This window comes from Phasianus colchicus, chromosome Z, assembly GCF_987193195.1.
Source record: "Phasianus colchicus chromosome Z, bPhaCol1.hap1.1, whole genome shotgun sequence".
NCBI classification, from domain to species: Eukaryota; Metazoa; Chordata; class Aves; order Galliformes; family Phasianidae; genus Phasianus; species Phasianus colchicus.
The window spans coordinates 3,671,767-3,691,072 of NC_143476.1; the positions used below are offsets into that span (position 1 = coordinate 3,671,767).

The 19,306-nt window shown below is 42.0% G+C and overlaps 2 long non-coding RNA genes across 3 annotated transcripts; both read left to right on the plus strand.

The window, feature by feature from the left end:
• The first annotated feature begins 540 nt into the window (after positions 1-540).
• On the plus strand, positions 541-5,500 carry LOC149912253 (uncharacterized). Its single transcript, XR_016461953.1, has 3 exons — positions 541-1,446; positions 3,906-3,993; positions 4,846-5,500. It is a non-coding gene; the product is annotated as an uncharacterized LOC149912253 (long non-coding RNA).
• A 99-nt stretch (positions 5,501-5,599) lies between these two features.
• On the plus strand, positions 5,600-16,223 carry LOC149912254 (uncharacterized). Of its 2 annotated transcripts, XR_016461952.1 has the most exons (4): positions 5,600-5,939; positions 6,632-6,725; positions 13,343-13,471; positions 15,246-16,223. It is a non-coding gene; the product is annotated as an uncharacterized LOC149912254 (long non-coding RNA). The 2 variants fall into 2 exon arrangements; XR_016461951.1 differs by having other exon boundaries at positions 5,600-6,725.
• The last annotated feature ends 3,083 nt before the right edge of the window (positions 16,224-19,306 follow it).

A 19,306-nucleotide genomic window follows, 5' to 3' on the forward strand; every position in this document is an offset into this window, starting at 1 on the left:
ACCATGGCACAAAGCTGCTAGAGTTTCCCAGGACACAGGAACAAGATTTCCTCCACTTTTCCAGTCCTCCACTGTAGCATTTTGCAGTCAATGCTTTGGGGTTTTGGCAGAACTCACGGGTTACCCTAGTGTAGGATACTGGCTTCTATATTGCCAAGATACCTCATGGTAATTTTGGTCGCCCAGATTTCAGCTCTGTTGGGGATGAAAAAAGAGGCTGAATTTCCCACCGTCAGTCCCACAGATTCCTTCTCTCCCATTGGAAACGTCTGGGACATTACTGAGAAAAACACTGCAGTCTTTTGTTCAGGGGTTGGCAAAGGCAATGCTCCCCGCATTCCTTGCAGGGGGCTTTTTCCATGACTTTTTCACTGCTGTACACAAGTGCATACGGATACTTGGACACTCCGATGTAGGTCGCTCCAAAAGTAATGCCTGCTGTTGATTTCGATGGCAACTGCAGCTCTGCTGCCATCTGCTGGCACGACAACAAAACGTAATGGAGTATTTGTAGGAAGGTTCAGCCTCTGCTGCCGTACCACCAACAGTCACCTCTGATATCACGGGCATTCATCATTATCTGTCATCACAACACCTGAACGTACGGCCACTGACACAGATTGCTGACAAGGCCTACGATTAACCTGCAGCAATGAGGAAACCCATGAAGTCTACGTGGAAATGATAAAAGCTGACCAGGATAACTGCCAGCCAAGTTTCATGTTACAGATCGGTGTATCATTTCTGTATTTGGCAGGGTTGAGCAGTCGGCAGTTGGAAAACAAAGCACTGGATTTTGCAGTGTTAGTGAAAGAGTGAGATGTGAACAAATGAACCACTTGTCACGTACTGCCTTCTTCTGTAGCGACATTAAACTCTGCAGAAATACATTTTTCCTGTGTTTGCCTGTATTTGTGAGGAAGCGGGGCAGAAAGAGAGCAGCGTCGGGCAGAGGGGATGAAAGATGGAACCCTGCTTTCTCGGGCTCTCCTGCTTGCAGGAGGCCGCCACCGCAACTGCGAAGAACGTCTGCTTTATCCGAGACACCGTCCCAGAGCGTTATGTGGAGACTTCCCACACTGCGGCACGTCCTCCGGCATCACCGCGAAGTGCGGACGCCTCGACCGCCGAGGTTCGCCGCTTCGGAGCCGTTCCCGCCAGAAGCGCAGCGACGGCCCGCGAGGCGCGGCGCGGTTCCGGCCGCTTCCCTCACTCACGGCTCCCCGAGGCGACGGAGCGGCCGCGCGGCTCTCGGCCGGGCGGCTCTCGCGAGAGCGGCCGACGCGGCGGGGACGTCGCCGGGGCTCGCCTGGAAAAAGCCTCGGGGGCGGAGCGGAGGCGGCGGGGCGCGAGGATCGCCCGGGCCGCTTTAACGAGGAGAAGCCGCGAGCCGCTCGGACGCGGGACCGCGCGGCGAGGGCGGCCGTCGGCGCCGCCGGGCGAGCGGTGAGTGCGCGGCTCCCGTTGACGGCCCGGCGGCCGCAGCTCCGGAGGCGCCGAGTGGCCGCGGCCGCGCCCGGCGGAAGGCTGACGCCGCAGCTGCGGAGCCCCGGGTGCTGCTGGGCGCCGGCAGACCGGGCGGCTTGTGGAGATGGAAACTGCGGGTTGTGTCGGTGAAAGACACGCAGAGCCTCACCAAATTCAAGTGCGAGGTCTTGCACCTCTCTACTTTGCACTGGTGAGACCTTACCTGGAGTCCTGTGTCCAGATGTGGAGCCCTCGGTACAGGAGAGACGTAGACCCGTTGGATTGTATTGAGTGGAGGGCCATAAAAATTATCCAAGGGGTGAAGCACCTCTCCTATGAGGACAGGCTGAAAGAGCTGGGGCTGCTCGGCCTGGAGAAGAGAAGGCTCTGAGGTGATTGTGGCATTTCAGTATCTCAGTGGGAGCTACAGGAACAAAGGTGATAGACTCTGTATCAGGGTCTGTTGTGATAGGACCAGGGGAAATGGTTTCAAGCTTAAAAAGGATGGATTTAGGTTAGATATTAGGAAAAAGTTTTTTTACAGTAAGGGTGGTAAGGCAGTGGAACAGATTGCCCAGAGATGTGGTGGATGCTGTGTCCCTAGTGACTTTCAAGGCAGTGTGCTGGATTAAACCATGGGGAACCTGATGTAGATGTAAATGTCCCTGTTCATTGCAGAGGAGTTGGACTAGATGACTTCTAAAGGTCTGTTCCAACCCTAAGGATTCTATGGTAAAAGGCACTCTACACACTCTCTTGGCGTTGATTTCTGTCTCTTGGCACTTACTCTTCCTTTCCTCCTGTCACTAATACAAACATCTCATTTGCTTTTCTCTATTTTGTTTCCATGTAATCTTCTAGTGTCTTCCGATGCTTTTCTTGCACTCAGTTTCTTTGTTTCCTACACAAAGGAAACCCACCTGTGACCCCTCCCTCCCCCCACTCCTCTAACTTCTTTCCAGGCATTCCATTCCTAAACTTATTGGTATTCTGAACTCTCCTCTGATTTCATCATGGCAACAATCCATCCTTGACATCTCTCTAGAATTTCTCTCACTAAAGCCTTTGATGACTGCAGCTGAATCTCAGATCCACATCAGTATGCTTATCTTTTGCAAATTATCAGACACCTGCCTCACATTTAACCAGGCTTTTCTTACTGAATTCTTGCCCTTCCTCAGGGACTGTATCCTCTCTGAGCTTCTCTCATTATTCTCCAATTTTTTTTTTTTCCAGTTTCATTTTGGGGGGAGAGGGGTAGGAACCAGACAATTCTTTAACTTCCTATGGGTTTTGGATAAATTTTTTGTCTCTATCCACACTGTCTGTGGATAATTTTGTCAGAAAACTAAGTAATTTCCAAATTCTGAGACAGAGAAGCAGATTAAAACTTGGTTTTCTCTCTTTGGTGCTCTCTTCCAAACATTCAGCAATCCACTCTATTTAGCTGTGACTAGAGGTAAACTCATTTTCTCTAGGCCACCTGGCAGCTTTGTGTCCTGTTTGTTCAGTCCTTAGTCACTGAGGTTATGGCCTGTGACTAGAGTGCTGCAGCAGTGTGACAACCAGAATGACAAATAGCCACAGAGTTGAATTAGGTAGAAACAAGTCAGTTTTGAAACGAGTGTCACAGTACCTTGAAGAACACCTACATGAAGATTTACTGTCATTAAAAACTAAGTATTTGACTCGGTTGTTCAGCATTTGTGTGCGTGCTGCATGGCCTGAATTCAGTGCTCTGGAGGTTTGGGTCCTGTACTTTGCTACCCTAGTATCTCTGGTTCTGCTGGTACATCTCTTGTGCCTGGAGCTGGCTCTCCATCTAACTGAGGCTTCTTCTTTAACACTTAAAAAAACAGGCTCAAGGAAAAAAGGTTTTGGTGATGTGACATGAAAATAGACAGCACAAATACAGACCTGCAGTAACAGAAGATGTACGTGCTAGGTGTTGAATATAATTTGGAAACCAAGCCACAGATGAGAGGTCTTACTTGATTTGGTTTATTTTTGCTAATCAGAAAGTCAGTAGATGTAAACTACAGATGCAGCATAGGGATATTCAGTCAGGTGATGCAACATGTATCTAATTGTTTTTTCATAATTACAATGATTAATAGATATTAGCATGATAATGACTCTCTTCCTAGCTTAAAATGTTATCACTAAATTTGAAAATGGCACACTAATAAATAGGGCTTCTAAAAGAGGTGTGTTGGTAAAACCTTGTTTTATCTACTTGTTTTTCACTGTAATATCAATATATTGAAAACATTTGCACAGGGCCAAGTAATTGTGAGGGAATAAAACAGCATATGAGGTTATAATTACTATGTTAGGTAAAACAGAGCATTATCAGTCTTCATTGTTGTTTTTTTTTCCCTTCCAGTTACTTGATAGTCAGGAAACTTTTCACAGCTGAGCCATTGTGTTTTCTTCAGAAGTTAAAAGAAGATTGGCAGATTGATGTCCGTATTCAGCTGTACAGCCAAGTACTGGAAGAACTGCACTATTTCATCCTGCTCTTCTGTGAGTTTCTATTATTTACCACGTAAGAACAACTTCTTTGTAATGTCTCCCTTGTAGAAAAATGACATGTTTATCTTCAGTGCCAGCCCTTGATTTCCAGTGCATGTTCAAAATAGTTAATGGGTAAAGGAATGCTGGCTGGCTTTATGCTAAGAAAAAAAGCCTCCACAAGTTCACAGTTAGTAGAGTACACTTTTTTTTTTTTGGCCAGATGGTCTGCTGGTTTCTCAAGTCTTCTTATGTAACATGAGGGAACATTTTGTTGTTTGAATTGTTATAACTGCCTATTTTCTGTGCTCAAAGGAATAGATTCCCTTACATCTGGGGTATTTTTAACTGGATAATGTAACTCAGAGTGATAATATATAAAAACAGTCTTCTGTGTTGGTTGTTTGAAAGAAAGTTGTTTCTTCATTAGAAATACTAGAAATGTAATAATTTGATTTGGTAGTTAGTTTTTCATCTGAATATTAAGTTCCGAGTAGAAAAGAAAATAGCACTAAGTTTAATTGCATGCTTTGAACAAGGTTTAATAACCTATACAGTTTCTTCAATATCCCTCAGTAGTGTATGCTATTACTGTCCTTAGAACCCCTGATGTCCTTGTTTTAATGGTTCAAAGCATGTGAAAAATATTTGTCTGGAAGAATATAACAACTGGGATTTTTTACTTGTACATGATAACACACTAAATTCTATCACTTTTAATTAAATTGATTAATTATAATTTAATAATTTAACTATATATAAAAATATATAGCCATAATTCACTGCTGCAGATCTGAATACAAAGATTGCTGGGGCAATGCTTTCAGGGCCAAAACTTCAGCTGGACTGTTGTGTCTTTTGAAGGAATTATGCAGATCCTTCCTATTTGAGGGTCTAGCTTTTGGCTGTCATCTTATGAAGTCACTGCTTTCCATGGACTTCCTGGCATTTGCCTTAATCAAGAGTTGGTGAGGGATAAAAGCCCCTGGCTGATCTCATATCTGCACTTCTTGCATAACCATTGTAGTAAGTATCATCCTTAATCTAACATTGTGAAATAGTTTAATTTATAGTGATTAAAAAGGTGCAAAAATATGTCAACCTTCACATACCTTTGGAAGATCTAGAATCATATAATGGCTTAGATTGGAAAGGACCTTACAGGCCCCCCCAGCCCCAACCCCTGCCATGTGCAGGGCTGCCCCCCACCAGCTCAGCTGCCCAGGGCCCCATCCAGCCTGGCCTCGAGCGCCTCCAGGGATGGGGCACCACAGCTTCTCTGGGCAGCTGTGCCAGCGCCTCACCAACCCCTGGGTACAGCATTTCCTCCTAACATCTAACTTAAATTGCCCCCTTTTTAATTTAAAATCATTTCCCCCTGTCCTATTGCTAGCAGACTGTGTAAAAACTTGTAAGCTCCCTTCAAGTACTGGGAGGCTGCAATCAGGCCTGCCCAGAGCCTTCTCTTCTCCAAACTACACAAGCCCAGCTCCCTCAGCCTTTCTTCACAGGAAATGTTCTCCAGCCCTCTCATCGTCTCCAAGGCCACCTCTGGACCTGCTTCAGCAGCTCCACATCCTTACTGTACTGGGATGTAGTACTCCAGATGGGGCCTCACAAGGACAGAGTAGAGGGGAGCAATAGCTCAGGTTGGGTAAAACCCAGCATCCTGGCCAAGAAGCAAGGATGTGTAAGCAGTGTGCTTACATGTATTTCTGAAGCTGTAGTTTGATTTTTATGGTGTATATATGTATGGGAAGAATGGCCTGAACCTCTGATTGATCACCTGAGGCGAGCAATGAGTCAGCCCTGGGAGCACAGGTGAAGGCAACTCAGCTGTGCTGCTGGAAGGAGTGGAGCCTGGCTGCACCTCTCCTAGGCCCATTTAAGAGCTGACTACCAGTGGGGAAGGATCTTTTTCTGGAGATCCCTTCTTTGGGGTTTTACAGCAAGCCCAGGTAAGCGTAAGCATCCATTCTTTCTTTGGTGTATGTAATAATCTGCTTAGCCAAACTCTCTTGTATTAGCCAAACTCTCTTGTGTTTCGTAATTATAATGTCTGTGTATTCATTGATTGTACAGTATAACTAAGGTTTTCTAGCATGTGTTCACTGCAGTTGGGAATTATCTAGGGCAAACACGAAAACCTGGCAAACTGTAGCATTGTGGAGTAAAGAGAAATCCTGCAGGAGAACAACTTGCAAGCAGAGGCATCTAAGCAGAGAACTAATCACTTAATAATATATTTTTATCGTTTGTTTTCTTTAAAGCAAGAAGGCAAAATGGAAGTCAAGAAGTAAGAATGGACATCATGAAAACATCATTAAGAATTTCTGTTCTAAAAGTAAGCTAGAGAAGGAGTCTGTAAATACTTACAATTCCACATTTCTCTAATCATAAATTATTTTTCTTGAGTTCCTATATTCAAGTTTATTTAAATAAGAGGTTGGCATAATCTCTGTTTATGCTTGTGTGTGCATAGCAGTATATTTGGAGATGCTCAGGTAGTAGAAAATGGTCAGTAACTCAGTCACTCTGTTACAGCAAGAATTTAAAACATCCCTATAATATTATAGAGATAGCTAGTCAAAAATGGATTTTTTTGGTTCCCAGTCCTTGCCAATAAATTTCTCTGGTCTTGAGTCAACAGGTGGGTTGTTCATTACAAGATGAAGAAAATCCAGCAGAACTGTGTGGAGCACTGAGGGCATAGCAAAATAATGGATCGTCAGTACCAGATGGATGTATGTATTTCTTAAAATTCCCGTCTTTTTATATAGCAATATAGATGGCTCTACTTATCTTGTCCTTAGTACACTGTGCACTTTTAAGGCCATGCTGTTGGATAAGGTGATGAGAGCACTTGACCAGTATAGGGCAGTGCAGGAGCACAGGATTCAGTATTGTCTTGAGACTTTGGAGAGGAGAAATAAGATTCAGCTACAAACAGGCCCAGGACTGGGAAAGGGTCTTCCATCCCAGACAGATCCTGCTGATGAGCTGCTCAGCATAGAGTTGCCTCCTGCTCCTCAGTGAGGAAACATCAACAAGAGCAGAGCTGAAAGCCTCGTGATCAGGGACTTTGCCTGAAAGAGAGTTAAATGTGGCTCTAATTCTTAGTCTGAAAACCGCATCAACAATTTATTCAATTACTGTTTATAGTAGAAGTAGCTACAGAGGCTTACAATCCATACAGGCTCCAGGAATGCCTTCTATTTATGTGCAGTTTTTGTTTGTTTGTTTTCCCCTTGATCTCCAGATGGGTTCTTCATTTGTTCACATGAGAAAAAAATGAACAGAAGTAGAGAGGTGTGAATTGAGTGTGTGTATATACTTTTACATCTGTTCCTTGTGCTTCGCATGCTCTATAGGAATGTAGGTGACCTGGATGCAAACTCCATAAGGCTGTGGGGGAAACTTAAATATATCCCTACTCCCTGGGTGGCAATTAAGTATTTGTTATCTTACAGAAGGAGGCTGTGTATGAACTGAGATGCCTGTCAATTTCTAATGACATTTCTGTAAGTCTTGTGGTGAAAGTGGTGAAGACAGATGAAAGGCAAGTAGGTTGGTTTATTAAATGATCATTCTTCACACTGAATAGCAATTTGATGCACTTTGAATCCAAGTATTAGAGCCTCTTGTTGTTCTGTAACTTGATCACAGCACAGTAACTCCTAAGCTAATTTCTTAAAGGCTCATCTGTAGTCTCAGCTGATTATCCTCCGACAGTGAAATGTTTGGGATGGAAAACAGCAGCAAATGTAGATCACTGATTTATTTTATTGCAGTCATTATGTCTACCCTTGGAGGCCTTAGAAGCAAATTCTGTTTTCCATGTATTCAAGCTAGAGTAAACCTTTGCTCCAACAGTACTAAATGTAACTATCTGAAATGTTTTGTAGTGTATCAGTAGTTAAGAGTGAGCACCCTATTCAGAGTCACTGAAGTCCAAGACTTGCAGGTAGCTGTCAGAGCTGAAGACAAGTGGCTCTGTGGGCATGTTGCATAGCCACGGTCCCGCATGCATCCCTACTGGTGGACGGGCTGTCGAAGTGCCCTGTGGTTCCCTTCCAGCCTCTGCACTTTCCTTCTCAGGGAATCAGAGTAAGAGATCAAAGGCAGAGAGAAGGTGCACAGTGTTTTGCCCACCTGTATTTTCTGGAGAAGTGCCTTCAGATGTCTTGGCACAAGTTTTTCCCTAATGATTTCGTAGGGCTTTGCGCATGGCTGCAGACTAGCACTGTCTGAACACACAACATAAAGGTAATGTAGGTGCCCTGCTCACAAAGAAGCAAAATTGCTTCTGACAGATTCTTGGAGATACCAGGCAAAGTATTCACAGGTAGACCAGTAATCAGAGCAAGAAAAATTGTGCTCCCCCAGCTGGTGAAGGGGCTCTATGGCCACACAGCACTCCTTCCCAGGAAGCAGCCTAGTTCCAAGAGATACTCTCTTGTTGTGGTCTTATACTGACCAAAAATCATTCCACATCATAACATCACACTGTACTGGGAATTAAAGGGTTAGTACTGCGGCTCAGTGGCTTGTCAGCATTTCTGGTTTCCTGGTCTCAGAAGAAAAGAGTGAGCTACAACTCCCAGAAGACTTCATTGTTCCATTTCCATTCGAACAAAAAGATAAAACTGGCGGAGTCTCAAGACTGCCTCTCTTTGCTCTCTGTGCTCCTGGCTGCCTCTCCTATAGCATTAGAGTAAGCAATGCAGTTTTGTAAACTCTCTCCTGTTTTATTTGAGTTATTAACTCCAAATCCCATTGTATTCTATTATCTCACATTGTGCCACTATATTTTGTAAATTAAGATTTTCCCTTAGTTCACTGCTGCTGGTTTTCTTGCCTCTTCCCCCACCCTTTTGTCTTCCCAGTCCATAGATCCCTTAGCTCCCTATCACCAAACCTGGCCAAGCTACGACAACTTCCTTCAGTGACTGGCCCTTACATGAGCCCAGGCTAACAGAAGGGGACTTATTTTCTGGAGAACATTTTTGTCCTTTTGTTTTTCTTCTAAGACTGTGCAAGCTTTGGGTAGCAGTGTCATGGTAGGGAAAGGAGAACGTGTGGACTTAGCAACAGGTAGGACATACTGCCACCTGCAGAGCCTGAGTTGACTTCAGACAGAGCACAGAGGGCACCTGAAGAATGGGGGATAGGGCATAATGGATATACGTCATCTTACTAGAGGATCATTAGATGAGGTAACTGGAGGTAAAAGGTAAAGGAGTTTACACTAGACAGCAGGGATTTATCTGAGCATCAGCTTAGTAAGGGCTGTGCAGAATATCTCATCGTGCCAACCTAGCTTCTCTCCATCTCACTTTTGAGCACTGCACAGACTTTTTGACGTGCTGTACTTTCTGACGTGGTGGGACTCAATAGTCAGGAACCAGAGGAGATAGACCATACCCTCTCAGCCCACCTGGAGGGTTTGGTTTGGAAATGTCTTGGGCTGAAGCAAGGGAACAAGTCAGGAAATAATTTTAGCTGCTGTATCTTCAGTTAGTGAGCAGGTGTAGCTTGTGAGCTCTCAGGGCCAAATCAGAGAGTATTCAGGAAAAGCAGCATTACCTTTAGAGTGAGGGTGGAACCACTGATGTGATGAAGTTCTGAAGTGTGGTCTAAACTACTTAAGTAAACTCCCGATTGAATGAATATAGCTTCACATGAAAAATGAAGCTGTGTAAATGCTTACAACACGACAGTCTTGAAAAATACAGCTCTCTAGGTGTTAGATTCTTATATCCGATTAGGGAAAGAAGTTGTGTGATTCCTAATGATTTCATCTGGGAGCACCCAAAGGTACAAGAAGAGTAATTTCAGAGAATTTCAATTGGAATCACAGATTCTGGAAGGGCACCTTTGGAGATGTTCTAGTCCACTGCTTGCTCAGGCAGGGTGTTGCTCGCAGACGTGTCCAGTTGGGCTTGAGCATCTCCAGAAATTCCATCACCTCTCTGGGCAATCTGTTCCGGTGTTTGACTTCTCCTGGAGTAAAACTATTGCTTTTTTGTTTTGTTTTTCCTATTTATACAGACTTTCACAGGTGTTCACTTTGTGTTCATCACTTGTTATCCTGTCACTGGACAGAATCTGGCTCCCTCTTCATCATTCCTTCCTATCAAGAATTTATATCATCAACAAGATCCCCCTACGCCTCTTCTTTTCCAGGCTGAACAGTCTCAGTTCTTTCAGCTTCTCTTCATGTCACATTATCCTCTTCCTTTGTTATTTTTGTGCCCCTTCACTGCACCTGCTGCAGTAGCTTCCTGTCTCACACCAGGAAGCCCAGAGCTCCAGATGTATCGCACCAGAACTGAGTTCAGGAGAGGGAATTCCTCTGCTGACCTGCTGTCAATGCCTTGCCTAACGTGACTCTGGAGGTCGCTGACCTCCTCTGCTGTGAAGGCACAGTGTTGGCTTGTGGTCAGCTTTTTGTCCTGCAGAACCCAGATTCCTTTCTGTAGTTCTTCTCCTCATCCTGTCGTTATGTACTGGGGAGTCATTCCTTGACAGACACAGGACTGCATTTCTTCTTGTTGAATATCACATGATTCTTTTCAGCCTAATACTGCAGCCAATCCAGCTCCCTTTGAATGGCAGCACACTCAACTAGTGCCTCAGCAGCAATGTTGTACCATCTACAAACTTGATGAGAGTGCACTTTGTCCAGACGTTCAGGTCATTAATGAAGATAGACAATGTTGGCCCTGATGTTGTCTTCTGGCATACTTGTTGTGGTTTCAAGATTTCTGCTATTGGTATTCCACATCATAACATCAGGTAATGCACGGGGAGTTAAAGAGTTAAGGCTTCAGTTCCATGGACTGTTGATAGTTCCAGGTACATTTCAGAGAAGAGAAAGAATGAACTGTATCTCCCAGAATACTTCACTGTTCCATTTCCATTTTCTGTTTAAAGGGAAAGAGAAAACTGGGAGTCATGAGACTTCTTTTTCTGCTTGGCTCTGCAGTGTATGCTCCCTAGCTGTCTCACCTTTAACATTAGAGTAAGGCCTGTCTCTTGATTATTTAATGTATTAGCTACAATTCCAATCGTATTGTGTTCTATTGCATTCTCTCACATTGTGCTCTAATACTTAGTGAATTAATTTTCTCCCTTAGCTCGTTGCTGCTGTTTTGTTTTTAGACCCATCACAGGGTCCCCCTGTGCCATTTAGTCAAGGAACCAGGTTGAACCAGGCCAGAACTGTGACAGTGCTGTATCTCAATAACTGGGTAAAAGGCACGAGGTGCACTGAGTAGGACTTCTGCTCCACCATACGTTTTTGTTGAGTTTGTAATATAGAGCTGGTTGTATGGAAGTGGAGCTTAATTGTAACTTTCCTAAAATCAGAATGCTGTACTGTTGTAATTCCAAAGATGTTCACTATATGTTTCCCATTTACGAGTATTTATAGCTGACCTACTGTTACTGAATCCTCGCTAATTTTGTATTTACTTTTATTCTTTGAGAGATATAATTGTTAGGTGAGAAGATGAAAAATTCATTGTACTCTGCAGAGAAGAAAGATAGTTTTCTTTGTATGAATGGCAGAGCAGCCCCATAGCAAGATTTGTAGGGTGAGTTAATACCTTTTTCTGGAGTAACTGAAAAACTATAGAGAAGACATGAAAGCTGCTTGCAGTTCTGAAATGGGGGATGTATGGAGAATAATTAGTATTGACCTCCAAAGGTAAATCTAGACTGAGAACAGTTGTAATAACTGCAACTGCACAATGTTGCTCAGTTAAGGAAAAATTAAATGTAATGCAGTGGAGAAAAGGAGAAAGAAATGAAGAGTTTAGTGTTCAGATCACATACACTGAGCCAAAAATTTGCATATATCACATGTGAGATGCCTCTGCTAAGTGAAAAAGCATCATTGATTTTTACCCCTACAGACTAAAGCACCATGGATTTCTACCAAACGCTGTGAGTATGCTTGCTTCATCACATTTTTTCCACTCTCTGTCAAGACTAGTGGGGTAAGAATCCTCCACAAGGGAAACACTGGGGCAAAAGTACTAAGAGAATCTGCTGGGAAAAGGTGAAAAGGAGTTGGGGGGTGTTGTCTGTAAGAGTGGATGTGATGATGCCCCAAATTGCAGGTGTATTTAGGATGTTGGCAGCAGTATTTTCTTTGTGTAACTCTGCTTCATGGTATGAGTGGTGAGAGGCAGTCAGAAAGCTCACCTGGCTGTCTGCTCAACAGGGATCACACTGAACCTCTATTTCAGTAGCGAAAAAATGGTGAATATATGATGTCTGACTGTCTGCTAGCAGTCAGTTTGGGTATGCAGTTTTTGTGGGAAGAATGGTGGAACTGAGCAGACAGCTGGCCTTCTATTTGTCCCTGAAAAGCAGCTTATGCTACCATGGCTTGGAATCACAGAATATGGAATCATAGACTGGCCTGGGTTGGAAGGGGCCTCAAGGATCATGAAGCTCCAACCCTCATGCCACGGGCAGGGCCACCCTCCTCCAAATTTAGTACTAGACCAGGCTGCCCAGGGCCCCATCCAACCTGGCCTTGAACACCTCCAGGGATGGGGCATCCACAACCTGGAAGATCTTCCTGGAAGATCTGGGCATTCTCTTAGGGACTACCTGAGTTCAGTAACTCCTCTGCTGTCCATAGAAGTACATGGAAATTGTGAGTAAATGATACTACAGCACATCAACCAATATTAATACTGCTGCTAATGCTGATGGAGGTAAATGAATAGATGTAAGAAAAAATGGGAAGTTAGAAGACACAAAGTTGTCCTGAAACATTTGCTGAGAGTTTTACTCACGTAAGTGTTTCCATGTGTTAAAGTGGGACTGTTCATGTACATGAATACATCTTTGAAGGATTCACTCTTTAGCAACGTCATCTTTTTCACTTTAGAAGATTTTAATGTGACTGTTGTACTTTCTTGAAAAGACGAACAGGTATTTTACTGTAGTATTCTTTTCTTCTACATCTTTTTAGTTGTTTTACATAAACTGCTTTACATATGTGATTTTTTGAGACCTTTTATGCTTCTCTTACTGTATGATTGTCAATTTCTATATTTGATTCAAATTAATGACTTTTTAATTTGTAATACATTCTGTTGGTTATATTGCAGTGTGTCACAAATATGTCTCATGCTCAATTTCCCCTCATTCCCTTTGATCACTCTGTACGGCTGATTTCTCAATACTGGTGTGCTGTCTTTCATGGTTTTTGTCTTTTCCTTTTGCAGAAATTGCTGACCTTCACACAATCACCTTTCATCCATACTCTGTTCTCATCAAAGTTAGTATAACCACAAGCTTTAGGCTTCTTTTTAGCTTTACTCTTTCTCATTTATCATAGATGAGCTGCATTTAAGCTACAGCCAAGAGTACCTCCTTGCAGGTCCACGCACTGGAGATAACCGAGGTCCTTGCTGTGAAGAAAGGGGAATAGAGATGCAAGGGAATGATGGAGCTGAAAAGAAGTACAGTAAGAGACTTTGGCAAACTTTTTTTCACAGGACAATGATTCATCAGTTTGCTCTCTTCTATTTATGAATCATCTGGAAGTGGGCTTTGCCACAGTGTATGCTCGATCTGTGAGTTGCTTTTGAGTTAATTACTATGACTGTCAGCCTTTCTGTTAATTTGTAATGTGTAATAATCCAAATCACCTGTGTGATATCTTTTCCTTGGTTCAGAGATTCATTAATCCCACAAATGGCTTTCACTATAAATGTGAGTACATTGGTATAACTTTCTGTTCACAAATCTATGTTCAGAGAATAGAAGTAGTCCTATCTTAATTTTTTTTCTGCTTACAAACTGCCATAGAGTGTGCTTTCAAATTTACATGAAAAGAACATGAACAATGTGTTGAAGGAGAATTTACAGACATACAGATATCATTGTGCAATATTTGCCCACGTTTAAAGTGTTTGTATAAGTATCAAACATGAGGAAGAATCAGAAACTCATTAACAGAATTTCATGTACATTTAATGTAAACACTATCTACTAAAGTCTCCAATTAGGAAAGCATAACATGGTTAATATATGTGACTCACCTGAATCCCAGTGTTAAACGTGCTGTGATTAAGTAATGGATGGCTTTTGGGAAATGAATTGATGGTCTCAGGCTTGTTCCTGCTGGACAATTATCACTGTCATACAAATGAAATTGTTATCCAATTGCTTTACGAGCTAAGGAGAAGGATAATGAACAGAATAGATAAAGCAGCAGAACTATTCCTTGTCCTTAAAACATTTAAGTGGCATTTAATCATCTGGATGATATGGTAGTAACTTATATTGCCACTGGCCTCGCTGAAATCTTTGTGGCAAAAAATATAACTTCCAAGGTCTCTAAATCTTTCTTATCAGTGACATCTCAGATGTAAATGTTCACGCAGGTTCCTACATCAGGTTGCTTTTTACTGTCAGAATTTTACACAGAAAGTTTTCTAGGAGCTTTACTACTTACTGGGGAATGAGTCCTCACGTGGAAGGAACCCAACCCTTGAAAACCAAAATGTTGGTTAAAATAAAGCAAAATAACAATATGCAGTAATGCAACATTAATTAAATAACTTTTCTTGGGGAAAAAGTTCATAAGGTACTTTTCATCAGCTCACAAATGTTCGAGAGGAGTCCATTCTGTTAAAAAGAGCTCAGATGCTTCCAGTACTTAAAGCTGAAGATACATATTATGAAGTATGAAATGTCAGGATATGCCTTAAGATACCATCTACTCCATCAGTGCCTAGAAAGACAGGATCAACCACAGAGGTATATCATTCTTTACCACTGTCTAACTTGTTATTGAAACTCTCAGATGACGTAGATCCTGTACTGTTGGTTCAACAAACATCTCATTGTTTAATTAGCTCTGTTTATTCTTCCTCATGTCTGCTAGGATTCTTCTGTACTTCAGTTTAAGCCATGTTTTGTCTTACTGTCAATGGATTTATGTAATCCATACGTAATATGTATGCATGATGCCATGGGCTTCTCCTGCCCTATTCCCTACAAGGCTTTCTCCTCTCTATCGTGTAAGCCAGTTGTGAAGATTCTCTTTAAATCCTAATGATTAATATTTTTCTTTTTCATCTTTATTATTTTGTCGGTCTTCAAGGAATTGAGAAAATGACAACATGGCATAGAACTAGTGGCTTAAAGTCTCTTCTAACAGCTGTCACTAAACCAGCCATCTGTACAGTATCTGTAAGGATTCCTAAATATTCGTTTTTCTCTGTTTTTTTTAGAAAAGATGATGGCTGTACCACGAGACACGAAGGACCCGAGAAAAGATGAAACAAAGGTCACTCATCTCTGGGCCCTGCAAACAGTGCAAGGCAAAAAACTCTTACCATCCCGAAGGCCTGTCGTTGTGCACACCGATGAATCATCCAGTGTGGAACCCTGCAGATACCAGTAAGGTGTGCCAATTAACAGAGTAATGATGTAGATTGCTCTTAATCATAACAGGCCATTAATTTTCTGGTAACTCATAATACAAATAAGACAGTAGCTATCCAAGCATCCCATTCACCTCAATTTCATAGAGTAGCTATTGTTGCTAAGAATCGTATCGCCCCTGTGGGTTTTGGATCAGCTGTATCCTTGAGAAGTCTCCTAAAGTCTCTCTGCTCTGAAGCAGACACTCATGCAAAGAATAGGAGTGCTGGAGATGGAATACCACACGTGCTTCAGAGTTTACACACTGCATAGTGCTACAGGCAAAGAGGCATAAAGGAGGAAATAGGCAGAGCAAATGTGGAAGTTTCATGTGAGATTATCTTCTCCTCTTTTACCAGACCACCACTAGATTAATTCTGATGTCTTTTGCTGGCAGGTTTACAAATTATCTCATTAGTTCCTGTGAGTGTACATTTTTCCACTCAGTGAACAAATAAGCAAAGACAAAAGCAAAACCAAAAATCACAGCAGGCTGGAATTCCTACACTAAGTACAGGTCAGGCAACACAGCTATATGATGAAAGGAATTCACACAACAGAACTGATCCAAACCAAACCAAAAACATCTTGGTGAAGGCTTTTAGTTAGAGGTATCTGGTTCAGCTTGTTATTGAAGTAATATATTGATCAGCATTATTGTCACATTTTCCTGGACCCCATAGGCATTCTGCATTGCCACTAATTGCTACTGAAATATTTCCTATTTTTCTGTAATTTTCTATGTTTCTCTAATTTTCTTTCAGAATTATGTTCCTACTAAAAAATCCAGCTTTATACAAGCACTGTTGTTAAGTACTATATATTAAAAATATAGGTACATAATATATTTAAAATTTAAAACAAAGGGTATAATTATACCCTTTTTCAAAGTGATAAAATTAACCCTTTTCATTTATAGGAATATTTGAATACTGTCTATTTATTGACTACTTACAAATCATCTTATTTCTAGATGAGCAAAACTATTTTTGGAGTGTGATGTTGCATGTGTCCTTTTTAAAAGCTAGAAACTATACAGTGCTTCATAACGTCTTACAGGTCTTACAATCCATGCTTGCAGTATTTAGTTTTGAGGCATATGGCTTTTAAAGCTCATCTCCTTAATACCATTTGTGTGCCAAGTTTACAGCTTGGCTTCCAGACTGGGATTCTCTTCTTTGTTCTAACAACTATGAATGCCTAAAGCCCTAGCAAAGTGTCTGAAGAATTTGTTTCCTATAGCTGCTCATATGGAAATAACAGTCAGCTGCTCATATGGAAATTAGTGAGCTACTTTGACACTTGTGAAATACACGGATCACTTCTTAGAGCTTAAACATGGATTTTTTTTTTTTTTTTGAGGAATTGAACTTGAATAAGATAAAGTGGGATAAAGATTAAAAAAGACTGTGGACAGCTTAGAAAGTAGGTGGAAGGGAAATTTTCAGGACTCTACTAACAGTGCACAAATCACATAGGAATGACAGAGAACAGAGGCTCATGGAACAGAGGCTGAATAAATTACAGAAAATATCAGATATTGTATGATATCTGATTATTGTAAGATAAGATGCCTATAGGTGGAAATTCCACACCTAAGTAGGTAAGCAGAGCATGAAAGCCATGCAACTGCCTGCCTTTCTTTATCCAGGTGATGCCAGTGACTATGGAGAGCAAGTGACCATGAGATGCTACTACCTCTCAGTAATCTGATTGGAAAGGGGCTTCAGGAAGTCTCTGTCCCACCGTAGGACAAGCTTTGGGGTCAGACCAAGTTGCTCAGGGCTTTGTTCATTTGAGTATCTAAAGCCATCATAGCCATATTATTTGCATAGTGATGCCAACACATGTCAGGGCAACCTGCTCCACTTTTCCAGGATAATTAAGAGGCCTTACCATGAGCAGCTCCCTTCACTAGGTGCATTCCATCAAGTTCCTTGGGCACACGTCCTATTCACATGCATCCTAACCTGATTGTCCTCTGCTCAGGATAGGTCTTTATTTGGCTTCTGACCTTCCCTCTTTTCTCAAGGGTCAGGAATTCCTAAAGACCAGTCTTACCAGGAAAGACTGAGGTAAGAAAGGCACTGAATACCTCATTCTTTTCAGTGTTCTGCAAAGGGTTCCTTCTTCATTCAGCATTGAGCCCTTATTTTCCCTAGTTTTCATATTCCTGCCTGTGTACCTGTAGAAGTCTTTCCAGTTGCCTTTTATGTCACTCACCAGATTCACCTCCAGATGGACTTTGGTTGGAATAATGACTCTATGTTTGTCCTGGGTCATCTGTTGCTGCTCATATTTGAGTTTAGTCAGGATATCTACACTTGATCTTTTGATCACCTGTGTCAGGATCATCAGTGCACTCCAGAAATCTGGATTGTTTCTGACTGTGCTGGACTGCGTTGTCTCTTTTGCATTTATTAGAGTGTGCAAACAAGAGGTTTCTTCCAGTTATCTAATAGGCTCTAATTATGTGAGCTATCCCACTGCATTCTGATGAAGTCATAGCCCTTTCCCTGCATACAGGCCTCCATTTCATGCTTTTGTTCCCATGACGTGGGCATTAGTGTAGAGCACTTCAGCGAGTCACAGAGATGTGCTGGTTTTCCAGAAAGAGTGTGAAAGCCTTCCCCACGTGCTGAGGAGACCTTTTCAGGAGACTGAGGCAAAACAGAAAACAGATGAATAATGTCAGATATTTGTAACTTCACTAGACCACTTTTGATTCAGAAAAGTTATATTACTAGGATGTACTTGTTATGTATTCAGATAACATTACCTCTGCTCCTTAGAGCACGTTGTCCTGCAGGCAAAAAACAGCTCATGACTTAATTATAGAATCAGAGAATTGTTTGAGTTGGAAGAAACCTGCAGAGGTCATCTTGTCCAACACCCCTGCAATGATCTGGTGCTCAGTGCCCCATCCAGCCTGACTTTGAGTGTCTGCAGGGATGGGGCAGCCACCTCCTCTCTGGGCAGCATGTTCCAGTGACTCACTACTATTATTGTAAAATTCTTTTTCCTTATGTGCAATCTACATCTCTCCTTTTAGTTTAAAACTCCCCCTGTCCTATCACAGCAGGTACTGCTAAGGAGTCTGTCCTCTTCTTTCTTATAGTCCTTGTTTAGATACTGATAAGAATGGCAGTAAGTGCCATTATCAGTTTTGTCACGCTAATTATTCACCTACATAATTTAAGACGACCTGAAATGAAAGATGAGTCAGACTGAGCATTACAAATCTTTCTGTGTTCCCTACCTGTCTCGTGTTAGCACTTTTACTCAGTGGAGCAGTGTGGAAATCAACCAAGAAAAGAATATTTTCTTTCTTTCCAGTATCTACAACTAAAAGATCAATTTGTTTTGCTCATATATATATATATATATATACATATTCTTGGGATATCTGTTCCCAAATTAGATGATGGTTATTTGATGGATATCTTTGATTTTTATTTGGGTTGTTTCTTTTTTTCCCCCCTGAAAGCATCAGTTGGTGAGCTCTTCTCTGTGAATTTTCCCTTCTTGTAGCAAGCTGGGGAGAATTTTCTTGCCCTTCTCAAAACTCACTGGCCCTGAAGTGTGATACCTGTGGGCTGGAGTATCATCTGGTCTACTTGGGTTAGCATGCATTCTACTTTGCTGAGCATAAATGTTAGCATCTTTGATAAAGCAAGAAGGCGCCTGCCTGGAGGCAAGTACTGATACAAATAGGGAAAAACCTCACTCTTACAAAACTTTTGACAGCACTGATAACCTGAAAATGGCTTTCATTGATGTTCATGGAGAATGAAAAAATCAAGTACAGTTCTTGTTCATAACACCCAAACATTCCTGAGTCTTTTCCTCTAGGAGCAATGAAATTGGT